Below are 25,083 nucleotides of genomic sequence, written 5' to 3'. Positions count from 1 at the left end.
AGACTTGGAAGATAGTTAGAAGAATGTCTCTTCCAGACTCTTAATGATTTGTTTCCATGTACTTATATGATCAGAAAATCTTGATTTCATTCATCTCAAATAAGCAGTATTTCTTCCTTTACACAACTGCTTCTTCCTCCCACTACTCTCTGCTTAGGAACTTCTTCCTCATCACTCACTTCCCCAGATAACTTTCAGAAACTCTGAACACAGTAAATTTTCCTGACACCTACTCTAGTACTTTGCTCCAAAAACAGTATTGAAGTACTTGTGTTATGAAATTTTCCTTAATGATTTTTTTTCCTCTGCGCTTATTTCCTTCATGAATCTTTAAGCTCCTTCGGTCATTAACAAACTTTTATTTCTTTCTGGGGTGCCACGAGTGTATTGTGATGCTTGGCACCAAGTAGGCAGTAAATTAACGCTTATGGATTAAAGAATAAAACACTAAAAAACTTGGGCTTAAATTTCCTTGTCTTGCCTATATACCCATTCTGTTAGTAGTTCAATCACACTAGTGTGTTTTCTTTTTATACTCCCCAATATTGTGTTATATATTTTGTAATTTTCTTAAATCCTTACTTATTATTTGTAATAGGAAGCTTCTGATACAGCTCCCAATGATTCTACCTCCTGGTATGCATGCTCTCATATAATCCCCTACCTTTGAGCATAGGTTGGACCTAGTAACCAACAGAATATAGTAAAAGCAGTGGGATCTTGCTTCCAATATTAGTTTACAAAACATTGTGATTTGTGCATGTTCTCTTGCTAGCATCCTCTCCTGTCCTCCTGTTCACTCCCTCTGATGAGGCCAGTCACCATGTATGAGATGCTCTATAGAGAGGCCACATGGCAAGGAACCAAGGGAGGCCTTGTGAGGAATGAAGGGCTCAGTCCAGCAACTCATGAGAAACTGAATCCTGCCAACAACCACATGAGTTTGAGCTTGGAAAGTAGATCCTTTCCATTTGGGGCCTTGAGATGATTGCCGCCAGTGAGATGCTGAAACAGAGGATCCAGCTAAGCCATACCCAGATTCCTGACCTGCAGAAACTGTGAGGTCATAAATGTGTATTGTTGTAAGCCACTAAGTGTTGGGTAATTTGTACACAGCTATAGATAACTCATACATTATTTATCAATCAGCTAGGATTCACAGATGATAAAACCCAACAATAACAAAATGCACAGTTTCCTTTATTTTTAAGCATAATGATTGGTTTCCAATATGTATCAGCAAATTATTCTTCAGAATTCAAAACTGTGCTTTTCACTCATCAAAATGGCTCAAACTTCCCTTTATCAAGTCAACTTTGCATTGATTCGGGCTTCTGAAAAGCATCATTTGATAATCCAGGATATTTGTACAGATTCAATCCATAAGCATTTATTTTGGGGTATGTATCATGTGCCCTGAGTTTGAGGCACAATTTCTCTCTAGCATATATAATTTTCTTTGGGTATGGGGGGTACCCTGTTGAAAAAGAAAGTTCCTGCCCTCCAAGGGCTGATATCTAGTGAGGTGACAGACATCGAAGCAGATAACTATTAACTTTCATTTCCAGTGATAGAAACCATAAAGGAATGTGTGCAGTGCAGGCCTATGCCTGCTGCAACAAGGCACCTGAGGAATGGGGATGTCCTTCAGAGCCTAAGTGGAATCTTCAAGGATAGATGAAAGTCAAAGAGATAAAGAGTAACAGAAAGAAGATACCAGGCCAAGAGGATGGAATAAACCAAGGGAATTATCTAAATAAGTTCTCCAGAACATTACCTTTGGTCAAATAACACTAACCATATTCTTAATAAGTCAACTATTCTTTACAAGATATGTGTGGCCCATTATTATTATGAAAAATCAAAAATAAATGGGGGTAATTTGTGCAACTGGATCAAGGCAGTTAGAAACTGGACTTAGGATCATTTCCTTAAGTGGTTGAAGCCAGTGCCTAGTTCATAAAACTAGACTTGTCATCTCTCCTTTATTTATGATCCTGAAATGAACTTTAAACTCCCTGAATGAGAAGATAATCAGGAACTTCACAAATTAATGACCATATGATCTCATTTCTTAAACACTTAGGCCCTGACTTCTCTCAATTAACTTAATAATTACCACAAAGAAAGTTCAAAGAACAGCATCCAAGGCGCTTTTAAAACTAAACAAACACCACCTGAAACTAAAGATGAGCAAATAAAACAAGCTTCTAGAGCAGGATGTACAAGTTAATCTTTAATTGGATATGAAAAGGGCTAATTGAATGAGTATATGATATATTTAAACTCTGGTCTCTCAAGGTTCAATTTCCCTAGCTTATCCTTCTTATATTTCTTGAAAAAAGAATTCTATCCCCCTATCCTCCAGATAAAACATATTTAGACCAAGGAGTCCTTGCTTGACTCTCAAAATATTTTTTACTTTTATAGTAATTATATCTTATCCCAATTAGCAATAAATAAGATGCCTTCCTATGTTTGAGTTGAACTAAGTTCATAGGCTTTAAAGGCTGAGCCACTTACACATGGTTAGACCCAAGTAAAATGCATAGCCTGTCTATGGTATATCCAACTATTGCTCCACAGCTTGGTAGTTAGACATGTTTTCTCATGAAGGACTGAGGGTGATAGAGGCCACACAAAAATTTCAGATTACAAAGAGGCTGGAGGTGGAGGGGGATAGGATCTTGTGAATTTCTCTTTTTTCTAGCCAGGAGCAAGAGGAACTTCTGGGAGGTTCTAGGAATCATAAGATTGGTTATGTGCCCCAACACACACACACACACACACACACACACACACACACACAAACGCACAAACACGAACATACCTCTACACACCCCACATTGCCTAATCCCACAGTCCAGCCTTATATACTCTACTATAAAGAGAATAATGTGTTTCACTTGAAATCTGCTAGCCTGAAATTCTAAACACAAAATTCTTTTGGATGAATGTAATATTTACCATTAGGTACTCTACTATATGTCTGGCACCTTTTAAATGTTATCTCTTGAAACCCTTTCTTGGAGGGTCTTCATCTACACTGTAATAAATCTGGTCACCTATACCGCCATGTTGGAGAGACCACTTAGACACAGAGATGCCCAGGGGTCCCCATCTGTTCCAGCCCCTAGCTGTTTGAATTTCCCCAGCACAAGCACCAGACATAAGAGTGAAGAAGTCTTTGAGATGGCCCCAACTTCAGTCACTGTGGCCAAAATCACCTGATAGGTCCCAAGAGAAACTTCCTGGCTATGCCCTGTCAACTCTCATATTGGTAGGCAAAATGAGTGATGGCTATTTTTGAAGCTCCCATAGCGGGGTGGTTTGATACCCAGCAATAGATAAACAGAATAGTTTTTAAATAAGAAGAACATCTGTCTGGATCTTCCATCATTGCACCATTTTTCTGGTCAACTCGAAGATATGAACTGTTTGGCAACCACATCCTAACCTGCACCTCCAGCACTCACTGCATATTCCTATTTCAGCTGCACGGTGAACCCACCAAGGCGACCTTGCCAGAGAGGACTGTTGTCAGGTTAATGATGCATGTAGCTACACTCACCTTCCCAAGTACATGGCTGCCTGTGTTTATCCAATACAGCATCACATGAGCAGTCTAGTCAGCATTTCACCTTGAATTCCAAGATTTTACTCCCAGACATACAGCTGTTCTGAAACACTCTTTACTTAAAGCCCTTCCAGTCCCATTGCCCTTAACAGGCACACCCACTTCCAAACCTTTTCATCTGGTTATCACAGCCCACTTGAACTATTGCCAGACTTGAATTGGCAATGCAATTTGGAAACACATTCTAAAACTATTGCTTCACCAAAAAAAATGTAGAATATTTTATCTTTTAAGAAAACATCCCAAATTAAAAACGAATCCACTAGCTCAAGGAGATGTATTTCTTAGCTTCAAGAAAGTGTTCCTTTATGCTATGAGAGTTTAAGTCTACATTGTAACCATGAAGAATTATTTTAGCTTCAAAGAAGAATGTGTTATAAGCTAGCATATTCAACACACAGACACATATATAGCATACAAGAATATACAAAACTTAACAACAACACAAATTGGCTTTCCTAAAAGGCAAACAGAAGCCATGCCAAATTTTCCTCCAGTAGACTACGTACATGAATAAGACATACATTAACCTATTGATAAACGGTAGGTGATCCCTGGAGAAATCAAGTCCTCCTCGGGTAAACTTTCCCAGCAGGACCAATCTAATGTGACACAGCAGGAATCTCACAAACTCAAGTGAGCGCTGCAGAGGCATGAAGCTAACTGCTGTAAATGGCAGGCTGTTCTCCTGTACAGGTCTCTAGGAGGAGATAAAGGAGAGAGCCATAGGAAGAAGCACTAGAGCTTAAGAGAAAATTCTTTTTTGTGCTTACCTCTTTTTTTATTTTCCACAGTGTTTTTGAAGTAAATAAGAATGTACTTCATTGCAGTACAATCCCATCCTGCTAATGTCATGTTTATAAAGGCAATCTGGCACGTGGAGAAGAGTAGGCTTTCAAAACAGCAGGGCCTTCTGCTTTCCTGCTCCTGCCACCCGCTTGCTGTGTAAACTCACGTAAGTCATATAACCTCTCTGATCTCTGATTCTTTTTCACAAAGGGGGGTTATAAGGCACATGATTGTGGTAGGGGTTAAATGAGAGAATACTATAATGGGAGATTCTTCTCTGTGTAGGGTGTGTACTGAGTGTACGTAAAGCATACCAGAGGGGACTGGGTAGGGGGATGGGTGAAATAGGTGAAGAGGATTAGGAGCACACTTATGATGAACAGTGAGTCACAACGTATAGAATTGTTGAATCACCACATTGTACACATGAAACTAATATAACACTGCATGTTAACTATCTTGGAATTAAAGTTAAAAGCTCAATAAAAAAAAGAATACTGTAAATTGGCAGTTTTGTACTTAGAACACACTAGGTATTAAATTCTTAATTAAATACTAACATAATTAATTGCCAATATTTCTTATTAAATTTTATTATTCTATTTTTCCATTTTGGAACATTAAACTATTAATTATATGTATTATTTAAATTACTCTTTTAAAACTCTCTGGTCAAAGAGTTAAGAGACCTGGTTCTCATCCCAACTCTGCCTTGTGTACAATATATGATCTGGCCAAGTTGCTTTTATTTATGAGTTCTAGCTTATTTTTGGTTAAAAATAAATAAGTAAACAAGGGGTTTGGATTTGCTGATATTGTCTCTCCTGACACAAATATTTTAGCAATTGATGACTCTTAAGTTCATCTGGGTCTAATTTGTTTCCTTTGTCCAAGAAGGCTGTCTTGAGCAACAAAAGCAAAAATTAACAAGCGGGACTGCATTAATCTAAAAAGCTTCCACACAGCAAGAAAACCAACAAAATGAAAAGACAAGCTACCGAATGAGAGAAAATATGTGCAAATCACATATCTGATACGGGATTAATATCCAAGGTACGTAAGGAATTTATATAACTCAATAGCAAAAAAACATTGTGATTAAAAAATGGGCAGAAAATCTGGACAGACATTTCTCAAAAGAAGACATACAAATGGCCAACAGGTACATGGAAAGATGCTCAACATAACTAATCATCAGGGAAATATGAGTCAAAACCACAGTGAGATACCACCTCACATTCATCAAAATGGCTAGCAACAAAAAGACAAGAAATAATAAGCATTGGTGAGGATGTGGAGAAAAGGGAACCCTTGTGCACTGTTGGTGGGAATGTAAATTGGTGCAGCCACTGTGAAAAACAGCATGAAGATTCCTCAAAAAAATTAAAAATAGCACTTTTTTGATACAACAATTCCATTTGTGGGTATTTAATTGAAGAAAACAAAAACATTAATTCAAAAAGTTATAGGCATCCCCAGGTTCACTGCAGCACTATTTACAATAGCCAATCTATGGAACCAACTTAAGCATCCATCAATGCCTGAATTGATAAAGACATTATGGTACACACACACACACACACACACACACACACACACAGACACACGAATATTATACAGCCATGAAAAGAAGGAAATCTTGCCATATGTTACAACATAGATGGGCCTTGAGGGTGCTCTGCTAAGTGAAGTTAAGCTGGAGAAAGAGAAATATTGTATGATCTTACTTATATGTAGAATAAAAAAAAAATCTGAGCTCATAGAATCTGAGAAGATGATGGTCGCCAGAGATAGGGAAGTTGGGGTGGGCAAAATGGAAAGGGGGTCAAAAGGGAGAAACTTCCAGCTATAAAATAAATAAGGATAGGGATGTAATGTACAGCATGGTGACTATAACTAATAATACCGTTTTGCATATTTGAAGCTTGCTAAAAGAGTAAAGCTTAAAGAATTCTCATCACAAGAAAAAGATTTGTAACTATGTACCGTGACAGATGTTAACTAGACTTACTGGGTTGATTATTTTGCAATATATACAAATAACGATTCATTACGTTGTACACTTGAAACTCATATAATGTTACTGGTCATTATACTTCAGTTTTTTTTAAGTTGGCTTAATAAAGCATTAATTAGTGACTTATGCTAGAGACCAGTGGTGTGCTGGTAAACGTTTACTAATGTTAGCTCTCTGGAGAAACAAAAAACAAAAACCCTGATTTATAATGTTTGCCAAATTCCATGGTGTAAACAGTCCTACCACACCAATTTCAAGCTATCAGCGAGACATCACTAAAAGGTGGAACAGGAAAGAGATACGCACAAGTCGCTCGGTGGAGCAGGCTCCAGCACCATCACTGTGCCAAACCCATTGGATTGCACTGCTCACCCCTCAGTTCACATTTAGTTCCTGAGCAGTAAGAACATCACAAGGAAAAACAGCTCCAGGTAACAGGATACTTTATATTTTCAACTTCAATTTAGGACAGAGACATAAATAATCCCTTGTTTACTACACAAAATGTACCACTGAATTCACTGCCGGTTTGGAAAAAAGAGTTTTAGAAACCATGAAACACTGAACTGCAAACTCAATCTCCTTTTCTTAACCCTCCATTTTAATTCTTCACCTACTTTAAAACATTCTTTTTAAATTTATTTTTATTTATTTATTTATTTATAAGAGACACAGAGAGAGAGGCAGAGACACAGGCAGAGGGAGAAGCAGGTTCCATGCAGGGAGCCCAATGCGGAACTCCATCCTAGGACCCTGGGATCACGCCCTGAGCTGAAGGGGATGCTCAACTGCTGAGTCACCCAGGCGTCCCACTTTAAAACATTCTAAATATCAGATTATAAAAGCCATTCATGACTTCTAAAGGTTCTAAGTCAGAAAAATAGTAAAAGCAAATTTTGTCTTTTCAATTCCTTAATCCCCATAAGAATGAAATTTGTCAAACCAACTCTCTTACCTGAAAAGTCGATCATCAATTTAATCATGGATGGACTCTGAATACATTGTTCCCATAGATGCTGAAGTTTAGAGCACCCTGGGATGCAGAGCAGGGCTACAAATGAGAACCAAGCACAAGCATGCTTTACACCTGATACGTCATCTGTCCATTGTCAAAGCACTAAAGTCCTATAATCCATTCTAGGAGAATCCCTCAGGACATGATTCACACCTTATTTTCTCACAAGCCTCATATCTTTGATCATCAGACTTCTCTGACCTCAGAGGTTTGAAGTTGAAGAAACTTTAAAAAACCCAGTGTACTATTAAGAGTAATGAGAGCTGGTATCTGACGGCCATGCATACTGCCTTATACAGTAGCTCCCAAAATTCACCTCAAGATTTAGAAAGGAAGATCCTACTGACTTGCACCCCAGCAAAGTATTTAAGGTTCCTAAATTATCACCCTGAGTCATCATGGAAAGATCATTTTGATCTCATTATCTTTTTGTGTGATGTAAGGAAAATATGTGATATATTTTAGAAACATTCTCATCAAGAAGTTTTTAGGGACACCTGGGTGGCTCAGTAGTTGAGCATCTGCCTTCCGCTCAGGGCGTGATCACTGAGTACCAGGATCAAGTCCTACAATGGCTCCCTGCTTCTCCCTCTGCCAATGTCTCTGTCTCTCTCTGTGTGTCTCATAAATAAATAACATCTTTTTTAAAAAAAGTTTTTAAAAGCACAGTCGTGGGGCACCTAGGTGGCCCAGTGGGTTAAGTGTCTGCTTTTGGCTCACGTCATGATCCCAGGGTCTTGAGACCAAGCCTCACATCAGGCTTCCTGCTCAGTGGAGAATCTGCTATTCCCTCTCCCTCTGCCTGCTGCTCCCTCTGCTTGTGCTCTCTCTCTCTCTGTCAAATAAATAAATAAAATCTTCTTTAAAATTAAAAAAAAAATAAAAGTACAGTCTTTAATATCTTAAAAGTTTAGGGGCACCTGGGTGGCTCAGTTAACTGTCTGACTTTGCCTCAAGTCATGCTCTCAGGGTCCTGGGATCTACCCTGTGTCAGGCTCCACACACTCAGTGAGGAGTCTGCTTGTCCCTCTCCCTCCCCCTCTACCCCTCCCCAACTCGTGCTCTCTTTCTCAAATAAATAAATAAGATCTTGAAAAAAATAAATAAAAATGAAAAACGAAAAATAAAAAGTGAAAAAAAAAAGAAAAAGAAAAAGTGTACTCATATGAAATAACTTATTACTTGAATATGTGATAGTGCTGTAGTTCTATACATTAAGGTACTAACGTATAGAATGCCTACTGAGTACAGGCAGTTTTGAGATAAAGATTCATAAAACAATATAAGGAATGTTACTGTTGTTCTTCCCAGATCCCTTTACCCAATCCACATATCCAACTCCCACACACCTAAGTATTGGCTGTTAATAGCTTACAGCTGCCTCCTTCTCTATAAAAACTGTCATTGTCTGAGTGGGAGCTGTGTCTTTGGGGAGGTCATTCCCTACGAGAAGCAGCTTCTTACCCATTAACTTGGTAACAAGGATGTAGAAAAGTCCTCCCATCCCCACGTTTACCTAAAGGTGGAACTAACTTTGTGTTTCAGTCTGTACTCTAGAACTCCCCAAAGTAACAGACTGACATAGCCTCCAGCTGAGATCATAACCTTGCTTGACTCCTTCCCTTGTCCTCTACTGCTCCTCACAATTCTCGTCTGAGAAAATTTCCTCAATAAGGTATTTGCAAACAAGTTCAAGGTTCTACTTCTGAAGTATCCATCCTAAAATAGATTTATGCCCCTTTTTTTAAAAAAAAAAAACGATTTTATTTATTCATTCATGAGAGACACACAGAGAGAGGCAGAGACATAGGTAGAGGGAGAAGCAGGCTTCCTGCAGGGAGCCCAATGCAGGACTCAATCCTAGGACCCCAGGATCATGACCTGAGCCAATGGCAGATGCTCAACCATTGAGGCATCCAGGTGTCCCTATGCCCTTTTATTTTTTCTAGAACATATATAAAAGTTAGCTCAACTATTAATTTCTCACTGATTGCATGTAGAGAATTAAAAATGAAAGAGGATTTAGATGATATCTTCATTCTCAGCTAAAAAGAATAATAGGTGCCAGATGTAATTTCTTGAGAGATACACCAAAAAAAAAAGTATGGAATATAGTTTTATTACATTAATATCAGGTAACAAAACAATGATCTCTACAAGACAACACAAACAAACAAATGAAATGTACACTATGGTTGCTCAGGTTTACCATATGAAGAAAAAAACCCAGGATAGTCCTGGTTGACTCCCAAATTGAGACTATAGAGCTGGGAGGCCAGGAAAGCCAAGGCAGCAAGAGTTACCAAAGAAGAAAAGGCTACATAGAAAGAGAACTCTGGAGATCTGCAGAGCCCCCCACCCCCCTTACTATTCAATTGAGTACAGGTCAGTACATACACATGAGGAAAAGAACACCAAACAAGTTTAAAGGGAGAAATCCCCAAAGATCACACAGACCAGGAATAGTGCTCATTCCTAGTATGGAAAACTTATAATTCACAGGCCACTGAGTAGAATACTAAAGGGGTTTGCTTCAGAAGCAGTGGAAAAATAGCACTAGACTACTTAATGCTCTTGATCTCACCTAACAACACTTAAAATCAATACTCAAAAGTATCAAACTGTTTCTAAGTAACTTAACTGCATCTCAGAACAAAGCTCAAGAAAATTCCAAAAATATACAGCACTCTACAGGGCAAAATTCATGGTGTTTGACCTCTAGTAAAAAAGTATCAGGGATGTAAAGAAACAGGAAAATGACCCAATCTTTTTTTTTATACTTTAAGAAGGTCTTTAATAGAGCTTGTATTTTCTGATGATGAGAAATTGATGTACAATTATATGTAATATGATATGAGAAATTAATATATAACGTAATATACAAGATCGGTTATGGCAAAAAACTGATGTTATTAGTTACAAAAATAGTCATATGAACTGAGCATGTGATGTGATAAATGCTGGATGCTAATGTACTTCTTTTTATTTAATTTTTTTATTGGAGTTCTATTTGCCAACATACAGCATAACACCCAGTGCTCATCCCAAGTAAAATGACCCAATCTTAGAAAAACAAATCAATTAAAATGGACTCAGAAATAACACAAATGCAAGGATTAAAAAAATGGCCTTCATTCTGACACCATGCAAGGAATTGAATCCTGCCAAAAATCACATTAGTTTGGAAATTTATAACTATATTCCATATTCAAAAACTAGAGGAAAGATTGAACATGTTCAATTTGAAAAAGACCCAGTTCAAACTCCTAAAGATTAAAATTATACTGGCTGAGGTGAAAAATACACTTGATGGAATTAATGTCTGGTTAACTACTGCAGAAGAAAATAGTAAACTTGAACCCTTAGTAATAGGAACAATCTAAAATGAAACACCCAGAGTTGGGGGCTTGGAGGGGGAGATAAAGAATCAGTAGTCTGTGAAACAACTCCAAATGGACAAATATATATATATATGTATGTATTTTGTCAAGAATTAGTATTATTTATATATTTATATATATATTTATATATTTATATATATATATATATGTAATTGTCATCTCCAAAAGAGAAGGGGAATGGATAAGACAGAAAACATATGGACAAAAACGTTTCAAAAAAATTTATTTTTTATTTATTTTCTTTTTCAAAAAAAATTTTAAATATTTTATTTATTTATTCATGAGAAACAGAGAGAGAGTGGCAGAGACACAGGCAGAGGGAGAAGCAGGCTCCATACAGGGAGCCTGATGTGGGACTCGATCCTGGGTTTCCAGGATCACGCCCTGGGCTGAAGGTGGCGCTAAACCACTGAGCAACCTGGGCTGCCCAAAACTTTTCAAATTTGATGGACTTTAAGCCCACAGATTCAAGAAGCTAAACAAACCCCCAAGAGCAAAAATCATGAATAAAACCACATAAGACACATTATAATCAAAATTTTAAAAACCAGTGATAAAAAGAAAATATTAAAAGCAGCCAGAGGAAAAATAACACATACTAAGTACAGAACAAAGATAACAATGACAACAGATTTCTCAACACAAACAATGCAAGCCAAAAGACAGTGAAATGATATCTCCAAAGCTCTGAAAGAAAAAATCGTCAACCTAGAATTCCATTTCCAGAAAAAAAATCTCTTAAAAAATAGAGGCAAAAATAAAGAATCTTTTCAGGCATACAAAAGATGAAAGAATTCATTACAAGCAGGCCCTGTATATAAGAAACGTTAAAGAAAAATGATAATAGATAAAAATTTTGACCTACACAAACATACACAAAAAGAGTACTAGAAATGGTAACCATATGGGTAAATTAAAAAGAAATTCTGTCATTATGTCAGTCTGTTTAAAAGATAATCAGCCATTTAAAGCAAAAATAATAAAAATGTATTTGGGGTTCATATAATATGTAGAAATAAAATATACAAAAACAATAGCATGAGAGTCAGGAGGGGAGAAATGAGTACATTGTGGGAAGGTCTCTATACTATATAGGAAGTAGTAATAATATCACTTGAAAGCAGACTGGGGTAATATTTTGTGTTACCCGTGTAGGTAACTTTTTGTGTTATTATAAATTATTACAAAGTTTGCATTATTACAAATAACACAAAAAATTAAAAGACAAAAAGCCACAAAAGAGATAAAATGGAATCATAAAAATTATTCAATTAATCCAAAATATGAGTGGAGAAAAAAGGAGCAAATAAAAGATGGTAAAAATAGAAAATAAATAGAAAGATGGTAGATATATGTGCAACCATATCTATCATCACATATGTGGTGGAAAGACTCTAAGATGGTCCCCAATTATCCCTGTCTTCTTGTATTTATGCCCTTATGTAATACCCTCCTCTTGAGCGTAGACAGAACCTGTGACTTGCTTCTAACCAATGGACTATGGGATATAACCATCATGACTGTTACGTCAGACTAGAACTTCCATCTTCCATCTTGCAAGCAGTCTCTCTCTATTGACTGTTCCTTTTGCTAGCTTTGATGAAGTAAACCATCATACAAAGAAGTCCATGTGGCAAGGAACTGAAAGTGGCCTTCATTCTGACACCATGCAAGGAATTGAATCCTGCCAAAAATCACATTAGTTTGGAAATAGATTATTCTTCAGTTGAGCCTCAGATGAGACCCCAGCCCTGCCCAACACTTTGATTGCAATCTTGTGAGATATCCTGAAGCAGAGGACTCAGCTAGGCTATGCCTGAATTTCTGACTTACAGAAACAGTGAGATAACAAATGTGTGTTGTTTTAAGCTGCTACGTTTTTGACAATATTATTCTGCAGCAATGAATAATAAAACATTCAATGTAAATGGTTTAAACACACAATTAAATTGGAGATTGTCAAATTGGATTAAGGAAAAAAAACCCAGCTATATGCTACTTTTAAGAAATGTACTTTAAATATAGACACAACATAGGTTAAAAATAAAAAGATGGAACAAGATATACTATTCTATTTTGATCTTTATTTTATTCTTAAAAGATTTTATTTATCTATTCATGAGATGCAGAGAGAAGCAGAGACATAAGCAGAGGGAGAAGCAGGCTCCCCTCAGGAAGCCTGATGTAGGACTCGATCCCGGAATCCCGGGATCCCGCCCTGAGCCAAAGGCTGATGCTCAACCGCTGAGCCACTTAGGTGTCCCTATTTTGATCTTTAAAAAAATAAACAGGAGTTACCATATTAATATAAAGCAAAGTAGCTTTCAGAGTAAGTATTATTAAGAGTAGAAGGTCATTTTAGAAAGAGCCCAATTCAGCAAAAGGATATGGCAATCTTAAATTTATATGCACCTAACAACAGAATTATTATATGAATTAAAAACTGATAGAAGTGTAAGGAGAAACAAATAAATCCGTAATTATACTCAGAGATTTACCTTTTCTCAATAATTGGAAGAACAAATAGATAGAAAACAAGGATACAGAAGACTTGAACACCACTATCAACCAAATGCCTAATGCACACTTCTACAACACTTCAAAATATTGCAAAATACACATTTTTTTCAAGTGCACAGAGAACATTTACCAAAATAGAGCACATTCTGGCCCATCAAACAAATCTTTTGTCTCTTTCTCTGTGGTATTCTTAAATTATAGGTGCTAAAATTTCTATCTCTACCCTTAACCTTAATCACGGAAATTGCTGATGGGATATGATGGGCAGGATGATGAGCAGAGCAAATCTGTAATATAAAGTGTGCCAAATGCTTGCTTTGAAAAGGAAGACTTTCAAGAGGCAGATGAAATTGAAGTTGAGGGGATGCTAGTTCACCTTCCTGAGAGTTCTAAGAGTCAGCTGAATTAGTGGCTTTAAACATGGTGTGTTTTGAATGGAACCCCAAGTGGTCGGGACTAGTATATGTTCATAACAGATTAAGTCTTCTGTTACTGAAAAGATTGAAGCCTAGTTACTTTTGGCTCAAAGACACTAGGTTTATTACAAAAGTTTGTTCATATAAGATGGCATTTAGATCATCAAGTTATACTCTAACAGTAGTAAACAAAACCCTCCAAGAAACCCAATATCTCACTGGGAGAGATATTTCTATCAGTAGCTTTCATGGTGACATTACTGTGTCCAGGGGTAGGGAAATAATTTGGCCTGCAAGAGAATTTAAGATGGTGCTATATAACTTTACTTGCTCATCCTATGTGAAATCAATCAATAGTCCAATTCAACACTGCTACAATGTTGAATTGATGACTAGCTATAAAACCAAAGCTATTAATGGGAAGATAATTCACACAAAGTCACAGTGATAGTGAACAAATGAGAAATTCCATAAAAAGGAAAAAAGATGTATAGAGGCTGCTTTTGGGCAGCAGGCTTGAGCGATGGAGACCTGAGTAAGGTATAAGGGCCTGCAGCCACCACCAGGCTAAATGCAAACTGGCTCATTAGGAGACCCACCTTGAAAGAGCCATAGGCCCTCGCTGACCAATGGGTTACTTACAACCAGGCACAGGTACCAAAAAAGGGAAATTCCATAAGGTCCCCTATGTCCTCACCTTCCCCACCATAACTACAGCCCCCCATCATCCCCTCCTGGCAGACAGTCTCTCCTCCGCTGTCCTGCCCGCTGCCCCCTTGTGGTGCATCCAATAAACTTCTATCTTCTTTGTTCTGCCTCAGGTGAGTTCTTCCACTGCCCTTGCCCAAGGCCTCCTTCTGATAGGGTTGCCCCACACAATATTTCTCTTTTGGGTTGCTATAGAAAATCCTCAAGATGGGGCACCTGGGTAGCTCAGTGGTTGAGTGTCTGCCTTTGGCTCAGGTCGTGATCCTGGGGTTCTAGGATGGAATCCTGCACCGGGCTCCCTGCAGGGAGCCTGCTTCTCCCTCGGCCTATGTCTCTGCCTCTCTCTCTCTCTCTCTCTCTCTGTGTCTCATGAATAAATAAAATCTTTAAAAAAAAAAAGGGGGGATGCCTAGGTGGTTCAGTGGTTGAGTGCCTGCCTTTGGCCCAGGGGGAGATCCTGGAGCCCTGGGATCGAGTCCCACATCAGGCTCCTTGCATGGAGCCTGCTACTCCCTCTGCCTATGTCTCTGCCTCTCTCTCACTCTCTCTCTGTGTCTCTCATGAATAAATAAATAAAATCTTTAAAAAAAAAAAAAGGAAAAAATCCTCCGGTATGTGTAAAGCATAATCCATTAGGTGACAGTTTCTGGAACAGATAACAACAATCCTAAAAATCTTCAGGTTATTCAAACTCACTTTAGTGCTCAGTAACTTTGGGCAATTTTGCAAAGAAAAGAGTAAGATCTGGGTAACTGCAGCACAGATTATTTTAAGAGATAAATCTTTTGAAAATTGGTACAACCACTCTGGAGGATAGTATTTACGCAAATGTAAAACATGTGTTACCTCTTAGCCCCCACATACTCACTGCTCAGATATATCTCCAAAAATGACCCTTCAGATAAGCCCACAAAAGATACATATTGAGAACACTCTTCTAACAAGTAACACAAAATCTATGCAATCCAGCTTAAATAATAAAGGGGGTTGTTGGCACACAGACTTGGAAAATTCAAGCAGAACACGGTTCATAGTATGGGCTGTTTTTTGGAATATGAAGAAAACATCAATAAAAGAGTGGAAAAGTGGGATCCCTGGATGGCGCAGTGGTTTGGCGCCTGCCTTTGGCCCAGGGCGCGATCCTGGAGATCCGGGATCGAATCCCACGTCAGGCTCCCGGTGCATGGGGCCTGCTTCTCCCTCTGCCTATGTCTCTGCCTCTCTCTCTCTCTCTCTCTCTCTGCGTGTGACTATCATAAATAAATAAATAAATAAATAAATAAATAAATAAATAAATAAATGAGTGGAAAAGTGACACAGGTGAGAAGGGAGCCAATATAGGGTACAGTATCAAGCTAATTTCCACTGTGGACAACTAGAGTTTAATTCCACTAAGCAAACCCTGAGAGCTAGTGTAAACCATATGCCTTAGAGATAATCCACCCTAGAGGGTAAGTCACTGGTTGAGAGTCATCCATTCCATTCTGAGTGGATGGCAGAGGGGACTCCAGTAGTAAGAGAAACCCCTCAGGCAAGTAATTCAGTACTAACAGAAGTCAGGCCAGGGGGATCCCTGGTGGCTCAGCGGTTTAGTGCCGCCTTCAACCCAGGGCGTGATCCTGGAGACCCGGGATCGAGTCCCATGTCGGGCTCCCTGCATGGAGCCTGCTCCTCCCTCTGTCTGTGTCTCTGCCTCTCTCTCTCTCATTCTCTCTCTCTCTCTCTCTCTCTGTGTGTCTCTCATGAATAAATAAATAAAATCTTAAAAAAAAAAAGTCAGGCCAGTATGCACTGAAGTGATAAAGACAAGTAGATATATGAGTAGGGCACCCATAGCATCTGCCTCAGATGGACTTCAAGGTTGGGTAACCCACCAGCTCAACATCAGGGTTTCCAGGGTTAATTTTATCCAACCAATGTTTTCCACAGTGTTCATGAAATGATTATCAGTCCCAACTGGGGCTACAGATATTGCAGGATATAGAAAGCACTTCAATGTCAATGTTCCACGAAACAATGCTTATGTTTAGCCTTATAGGGTTGAATTAAGGTACAGGCATAACCTCTGATTTTGCTACATGATTTAAATCAATCAGAACCAACTCCCAAAGATAAGGATGGACTGTCTTCCCTAGCTAGAAAAGAAAAGCTGGGTACTATTGAGAAGGGAGGAACTGGAAGTGGATGCTGGGTAGTCCAACCACAAACGTATAGTGATGTGTGTGTCAAGATGTTAATTGCAACCTTCTTTACAATAGCAAAAATCTAGGAACATCTGAAGTATATGTCAATAGGGGACTTAAATTTAAACAAATTATGGTACATTCTTATTATGGATCCTTTGTAGTAGTGGATCTTTATATTTCTGATGTAGTGGGCCTCCAAGATGTATCATTAAAGAAAAAAGGCATGTGTAATTCAGTGTGTAAGGCAAACCATTTATGTAAATTAAAAAGCAGGTAGATGAATACAAAATGTGTTATGTTAAGGCCTAATCAGCCAAAGAGTACTAAAGAAGGATAAGCGTGAAATATGACAAGGTTGGATTTATTGTGTCTATGCAGTGAGGGAGGGCCCTCCAGGAGAACCATGGAGTGCTACTCAACAAGAAGGAAGAGAGAAACATCTTTTATAAGATTTGGGTTCTCACTGAAGGATTATGAGGAGGGTTTAAGAGAGTGGTGATCAGTTCTGGGTTAGTTGCTTTACTGAGGCAATGTTAGAAAGGGAGTTCAACTAGGGATTGAGTGCTGTCTTGAAGTTAGGGGACTTTTGCAGGATTGAGTCTCTTGATAACAGATGAATGTTATCTGAAAGTGGGGCTGGGGGCTGTCATCAGTAATGACATCCCAGTATAATGGCACCCTTAGGGGGTGCCATTATGGCATTTTACGGCTGCTGCACAATCATTGGAGAAAGAATGGTTTCTATTAACTTTGCATCTGACTTTACGTGTCTATCCCCCTAGCTTTAATGATAGAAAGCCTTCCTTTTTTTCCTCCCATGTCTGAGCTGATTGTTCACTCTTTTGATCCCAGGTAAGTTTTTACTGTTTCTAAAGGAATACTAAGAAACCATTAACAGCCGTCACCTTTGGAAAAATAAATTGGGTTGGGAAAGTGAGCAGTAAAAGACACCTGTGCTATTTGTTTGTATCTTTCCTTTTTACTTAAATTTTCTAAGCATGTACATGTGTGAATTTTGGTCCATTTTAAGTGTTAACGTGGATTCTCTGGGCAGTGAGAATATGACCTTTTTTGGGTTTTTTCCCCCTCTTCTTTTTATTTATCTGTATTTTGTCAAGAATTAGTATTATTTTAAAATAACAATAAATGGATACTCCCAGACTCCCAAAAAGTCAACAGTCTAAACCTGGAGCTCAGAAATGAACCTGGCCAACCTATCTACCACCTATCCCCCTTGCTTTCTAATGCCACTACTTCCTGCCTCTGTTGGGTCATTCACTCTATGTCCAATCCTTATTCCATCAGCTCTAACCCTAACAAAAGGTAGCAAATTTGGAGTGAGATCAGTGAGAGAGTGAGCCTATCACCTCATGGGGTGCCTAGATACTGCATGAGACTAGAGAGCACAGTTCCAACAATAAACCTGAACAATAAAATCCTGCATCTCTTTTCCCCTAACTCAGCCTCCTCCAAAGACCATACACCTATCAGTGCCAGCAAATGGTATGTTATTGTTGCATCCTCTCCCTGCCAGAGACAAACATCTTGTAATATTTAAATAGCAATGTAGTTGAGGAGCAGGTATGCTCACTTTATAATAATACACCATGAGGTGACTAATAGCATAGATAACTTAAGGGCAAAACCAAAAGACAAAGCTACTTTCATTCTCTTTGCCTAAAAGTTCAATAAAATGCCTCACCCACGTGCCTCCCCTAAGTGCTTCCCCTGTTCACAAAGGGATTTTTCATTTTATTATTTTATTTTATTTTATTTTATTTTATTTTATTTTGGGGGGGATTTTTCATTTTAGAAGATTGGCTGAGAATGTTATAATTAGGAGACTTGTCACAAAAGTGTACTGCTTGTAGTCATATGTCTAAGATGAAGAACCAGTGGCATGATAAAAGAGAGTAACTTTCTTGTTGAGTCATAATAACAAAACCAATGACAAATATGGGGAGGCTTCTGTGGGAGCATGCACTGAGGGGTTTTATGACATTCCCACCAGACCATTACTTTTAAAGGGACTGATTCAGAAAAGTTGCTAGTGATATACAAAGATTATTATCTATGCAAAAATTACATGAGCTTTTCCAGAGCCAAGTTCAACTATTGTTTATAAAAAAGTAGAAAAACCTCCTATAATATTGAGTCTTTGAAATCAAATTTCAACAATTTTGCAAACAGTTGAGAAATAATGACTTCAGTTATTTTCCTGTCTTTGCTGTTAATAAGGACCCAAATTATCAGCACCTCTGACAAGCTCTGACCTTTTAGGATAGTGTAATGATGTTCTAAAGACAGTAAACAGTGTACACATTGTCATTCTGCCAAAGCAGAGCTACAAGCTTGTTAATTGAAAAATCTCTGTAGATTAGTGCAAAAAAGTTCAAGCCATTAAAAGTAAACAAAACAAACTTTTATTTTCCAATGTGCCACTTTTAATAAACACACCAAATATTTTGAGAGATACTCTGAATAAGTTAAAATCATTTCCAAGGAAATGGTTTCTTTTACAGATTATCTGTTTCTTCTTTAGTTAATGGGGATATTATCACAAGGAATTATTTAATGGGGCTCAAATAAGTATAAGAAATATACAATATGTTATTGCATGGTCAATTTTCAATCATGCAGTGGTGAGTCATTAACAGAAAGGCTTATTCTCAAGTGTTTATTGACATAATTGGTTGACAACTGCTAGCAAACAGTAGGAGTTTGAGCTAATCTCAGACCATCATCTTCTAACTGTATAAATGGGTCTGTCATTCACTATATCTGAGCCACCTCTGAAAAACAGAGACAGTATTTTTTTCTTAAATGTTTATTTATTCTTCAGAGAGGAAGAGAGAGCATGAGAGAGGGAGAGGGAGAGAGAATCCCAAGCAGATTGTGCTGAGTGTGGAGTCTGATGCAGGGCTTGATCTCATGACCCTGGGATCTTGACCTGAGCCAAAACCAAGAGACGGATGCTCAACCAACTGAGCCACCCAGGTGCCCCTAGTGACTTGCTTCTAATGAATAGAATGGTAAAAGTGACAGTCTATAACATCTGAACCTAAGATATAAAAGGCATTGTGACTTCTTCCTTGCTCTCTTCCTTTGATCAACCACTCTGAGCAGCCATGTCTTGTAGACTCTCAAACAGTGCCAAGAAGAATCCCACATGGCAAGAAACTGGGACCTCCTACCAACAACCAGCAAGGAACTGAGGCTGTCTTTCTACAGTCATTGCATGACCTTGGCAATGGATTCTCCCACCCCAGTCAAGCCTTCAGATGACTGCAGCACATGTCTTAACTGCAGCTTCATGAGACAATGTGAGCCAAACTCATTCAGCTAAACCACTCTTAAATTTCTGACCCACAGACACTACGGAGTGATAAGGTTTTGTTGTTTTAGGCCAGTAAGTTTTGGGGTAATTGTTATACAGAAATAGAGAATACTCTGGCCTAACAGGAAAAATACAGCTACAAAGACAAGAACAATAAGATTCTCTTTAATTATACATGGGAAATTATCCAAAGAAATTTAGAAAGAAATGAGAGATTTGACTTAGAAGCTTACAATAATATTCCTTTAAAACTTCCACATATTCTGGGTTATAATGCAGTTAGAAAAAGCTGTAATTTTCCACCAGTCACAATGAAGGCTCTTTAGCCATTAGAAAACTCTATGAAAGGGGTGCCTGGGTGGTACAGTCAGTTAAACCACTCTTGGTTTCAGCTCAGGCCTGATCTCAGGGTGGTGAGATCAAGCTCCATGTCAGGCTTCATGCTCAGTGCAGACTGAGCATGGGATTGTGGGATTGATAACAATTTTCATTTAGCAACCTCACCTCTCAATTCCATCAACTGTTGTAGAATAATGCATTGCTCCTAAGGATAAGTTCTGTTGAGACTATTGCTGAACAAAGATATGAAATCACTGTTTTATGATTATTATTTATATACAAAAGATTCAGATTGAAAAAATATCTGATTTTTTTAAATGATGAAAATTAAGAGTATTAGGGGAAAGGTACTGTCAATAGAGCTGGTTTTGGAACCTTTTATATATTAATTTTCCTCTCTTGAAAATACTATATGATTTTTTAAAAATATTTTATTTATTCATGAGAGACACAGAGAGAGAGGCAGAGACATAGGCAGAGGGAGAAGCAGGTTCTCTGCAGGGAGCCCGATGTAGGACTCCATCCCAGGACCCTGGGATCATGACCTGAGCCAAAGGCAGACACTCAACCACTGAGCCACCCAGGTGCCCAAATACTATATGATTTAGACAAGGTTGTGAATCTAGGAGTGCAGTTTGTTCTTTACGCAAATTATTTATTGAGTAGCTTCTATTTATCAGGCACTGTTTTAGATTCCCAGATGCAATGGTGCAAAAAATAAGCAAAAATCTATGCTCTCATAGAGCTTTCAGAAAGGAGAGACAAACAATAAACAAAATGAGTAAATGGTATAGCACATTAAAAAGTCATGAGTGTATAGAGAACAAGAAAAAAAGAAAAGGTCAGAGAGTGCCAGGGGGCACGGGGGATTTTTTTTTTTTTTTGGGGGGGGGGATTTTATTTTTAAGTAGGCTCCATGCAGGGCTTGAATTCACCACCCTGAGATCAAGACCTGAGTGAGATCAAGAGTCAGATACTTAACCAACTGAGCTACCCAGGTGCCCCTAGGTAGTAAGGGCTGGCTCCATTTAGAAGATGACATTTGCACAAAGACTTAAAGGACACAAGGGAACAGACCCATGGATACTTAGGTATAATGTGTGCTGAGCATGGTGGAGGTGCGGGGAGCGTGTGCAAAGGGCCTGGGGCAAAGTATGCTCAGCCTGCTGAAGGAACAGGAAAGAAGCCAGTGTGGAGAGGAATAACTGAGAGAGAGTAGAAGAATGAAAGGTGATGGGGTAATGTAGTGCCAAGCCATGTGAAACCTTATAGACTACTGCAAGGATTTTGACTTCTACTCTGGGTATGGGTTTTGTGGAGTGACACAATCTGACAACATTAAGCAGCACACTAGCTGCTGTATTGAAAAACAGACTAGGCGGAATAGAGCAAGGGCAGAAGGAAAAAATCCAGCAAAGCAGTCACTGCAATAAACCGGAAAGAGACTTAGATGCTCAGTCAAAGATGTTAGCCAAGGAGGTGGTAAGAAGTGAGATTTTGGATATATTCTGAAGGTGAAGCCAATAGGATTTGTTGGTGGGCTGCACATAGCATGTAAAAGAAAATAACTATTTATTAGAAAAATTAAATTCATAGTTAAATAGCTTTCTGAAAAGGGAACTTCAAAATCAGATGCTTTCACTTGTAAATTCTATCACATTTATGGAAGAAATCACACCACTCTTACCAACACTCTTGGAAATCAAAGAATGAAAGAATACTGCCCAATTCATTTTGTGTGGTCAGCATCACCCTAATTCTAAAACCTGATAAAGACAGTCCAAAAAAGAAATTTATAGATCAATAATCTTCATGAACATAGATGCAAAAATGTCCTAACAAAATATAGCAAATGGAATCTAATAGAATATCAACAGGATAATACATGATGACCAAGTAGGGTTTATCTCAGGAATACAAGGTTGTTTAACTTTTTTTTAAGATTTTATTTATTTATTTGAGTGAGAGGGAGACAGAGCATGAGCATGGGGGAAGAGAAAGAGGGGAGAGGGAGAAGCAGGCTTCCTACAGGGAGTCTGATGCCCACCTGGATCCCAGGATCATGACATAAGCCGAAGGCAGAGGCTTAACCAACTGAGCCACTCAGGAGCCCCAACACTGTTTAACTTTTAATGTCAAGGCAATCCACCTATATTAACAGAACAAAGGAGAAAAACTATAGCATAATTTGAATAGATGCAGAAAAAAATTCATTCACTCATCATACAAACTTGTAGCAAACTAGGAATAGGAGGGAATTTATTCAACATAATAAAACAACTTTTAAAAACCTGCATGTAAAAAATAAAAATAAAAAAAAAATAAAAATAAAAACCTGCATGCAGTTAACTTCATATATTTTTTTAAGATTTTATTTATTTATTCATGAGAGACACAGAGAGAAAGAGAGGCAGAGACACAGGCAGAGGGAGAAGCAGGCTCCATGCAGGGAGCCTGACGTGGGAATTGATGATCCCAGGACTCCAGGATCACACCCTGGGCCGAAGGCAGCACTAAACCCCTGAGCCACCCGGGCTGCCCATTAACTTCATATTTAATGGTGAAAGTCTGAATGTTTTTTTCCTCAAGATTAAGAAAAGGCAAGGTTGCCCACTGTCATCACTTATATTTCATATTGTACAGGAGGTTTCAGTCAATTCAATATGTCAGGGTTTAAAAATTAAAAGAAGTAAGAGGTAGAAAGATTGGAAAGGAATATATTGGTTGATGACAAAACTATTTATATACAAAAGCCTAAAGAATTACAAAATAAATGATGGAACAAATAAATGAATTTAATGAGGTCACAGGATATAATGTTAATTTTAAAAGTCCATTGGTATCACAAACATGTGGGAATTGAAATTTAAAAACTTATTCCATCTATAGCATCAAAAATTATGAAATAATTCTAACATAACATGTTATATAAAAATATATAATGTAATTATAAGAGAAAATATAACATAATCTAATAAAACATTTCTAGGATCTTTACATTAAAAAATATAAAATATCATTGAGAGAAATTAAAGAAAATCTAAATAAATGTTGAGATAAAGCACAGATTAGAATGTTCCATATTACTGACATAATACTAAGATGTCAGTTCAACCAAAATGAATCATAGAGATATAGTGCAATTCCAATCAAACTCTCAGCAGAGTTTTTTTTTTTTTTTTTGTAGAAATTGACAAGCTAAGTATGGAAATACATGAAAAATCAAGGAAATGGAATAGTCAAATAACTCTGAAAATAAAGATCAAAGTTAAGAACTTATACTACCTGACTTCATGACTTAACTACAATGCTAAAATCATTAAGACAATGTGGTACTGGGATAATGATTGACAAATAGATCAAAAGAACTGAATAGGGCAGCCTGGGTGGCCCAGCAGTTTGGCGCCGCCTTCAGCCTAGGATGTGATCCTGGAGACCCGGGATCCCTGCATGGAGCCTGCTTCTCCCTCTGCCTGTGTCTCTACCTCTCTCTCTCTCTCTCTGTGTCTCTCATGAATAAATAAATAATAAAATATTTTTTAAAAAGAACTGAATAGACCCCCAATTATATGGTCATCTTAATTTTTATAAGGTTACTAAAGGGATTCAAAGGGAAAAGAGGAGTCTTTTAAACAAATCCTGACAGAATAACTGGATATCCATAGGGAAAGGAAAAAAAAAAAAAAACATCAGTGCCCACCTCATACAAAAATTAATTTGAAATATACCCTAGACCTAAACATAAAAATGAAAGCCCTAAAGCTTCAGAAAACATATATCTGACAAAGGACTGATATTCAGGATATAGAAATTCCTAAAATTAAATGATTAAAAAAACTCCAATTTAAAAAAAATGGGCAGGATATTTGAATAGGTACTTTACAAAAGAACATGTGCTAGTAGCTAAAAAGTACTTGACATCATTAGTCATATGGAAATGAAATTAAAAACACAATGTGGGGTGCCTGGGTGGCTCAGTCAGTTAAGCATCCAACTCTTGATTTCAGCTTAGGTTGTGAGATGAAACCCTGCAATGCACTCCATGCTCAGTGGGAAGTCTGCTTGAGACTCTCTCTCCCTATCTCTCTCTGCCCCTACCCACCTCCCTCTCTAAAAAAATAAAGATAGGAAGGAAGGAAGGAAGGAAGGAAGGAAGGAAGGAAGGAAGGAAGGAAGGAAGGAAGGAAGGAAGGAGAAAGAAAGAAAGAAAGAAAGAAAGAAAGAAAGAAAGAAAGAAAGAAAGAAAGAAAGCCAGCCACAATGAAATTCTACACATCCATTGGTATGGCTAAAATTAAAAAGACTGACGATACCAAATGTTACAAGGATTTGGGACAATCGGAACTCTTATACATTGTTGGTATGACTGTAAAGGTCTTCATTCAGCAAAAGGCCTGGCAGCTTCCTATAAAACTAAATATATACCAATCCTATGATCTGGCAATTCCTCCTAGGTACTACCAAAGAGAAATGAAAACAATGTCCACAGAAAGATTTATACACAAATGTTCATAGTGGCTTTATTTTTAATAGTTGAAACTTAGAGGCAGCCCAGGTGTGTCCATCAAAATGAGAAATAGATAAGCAAACTATGATACATTCATATAATGGAATACAACTCTGCAAAAGAAGGATTGAGCTACCAATAAACTCTAAAATATGCAAAAATCTCAAAGACATGCTGAATGAAAGAAGCTTTACACAAAGGAATATATATT

The sequence above is a fragment of the Canis lupus genome, chromosome X, assembly GCF_003254725.2.
Source record: "Canis lupus dingo isolate Sandy chromosome X, ASM325472v2, whole genome shotgun sequence".
NCBI lineage: Eukaryota > Metazoa > Chordata > Mammalia > Carnivora > Canidae > Canis > Canis lupus.
The sequence above is the reverse complement of the archived record's forward strand: the minus strand, read 5'-3'. Positions refer to the sequence as shown.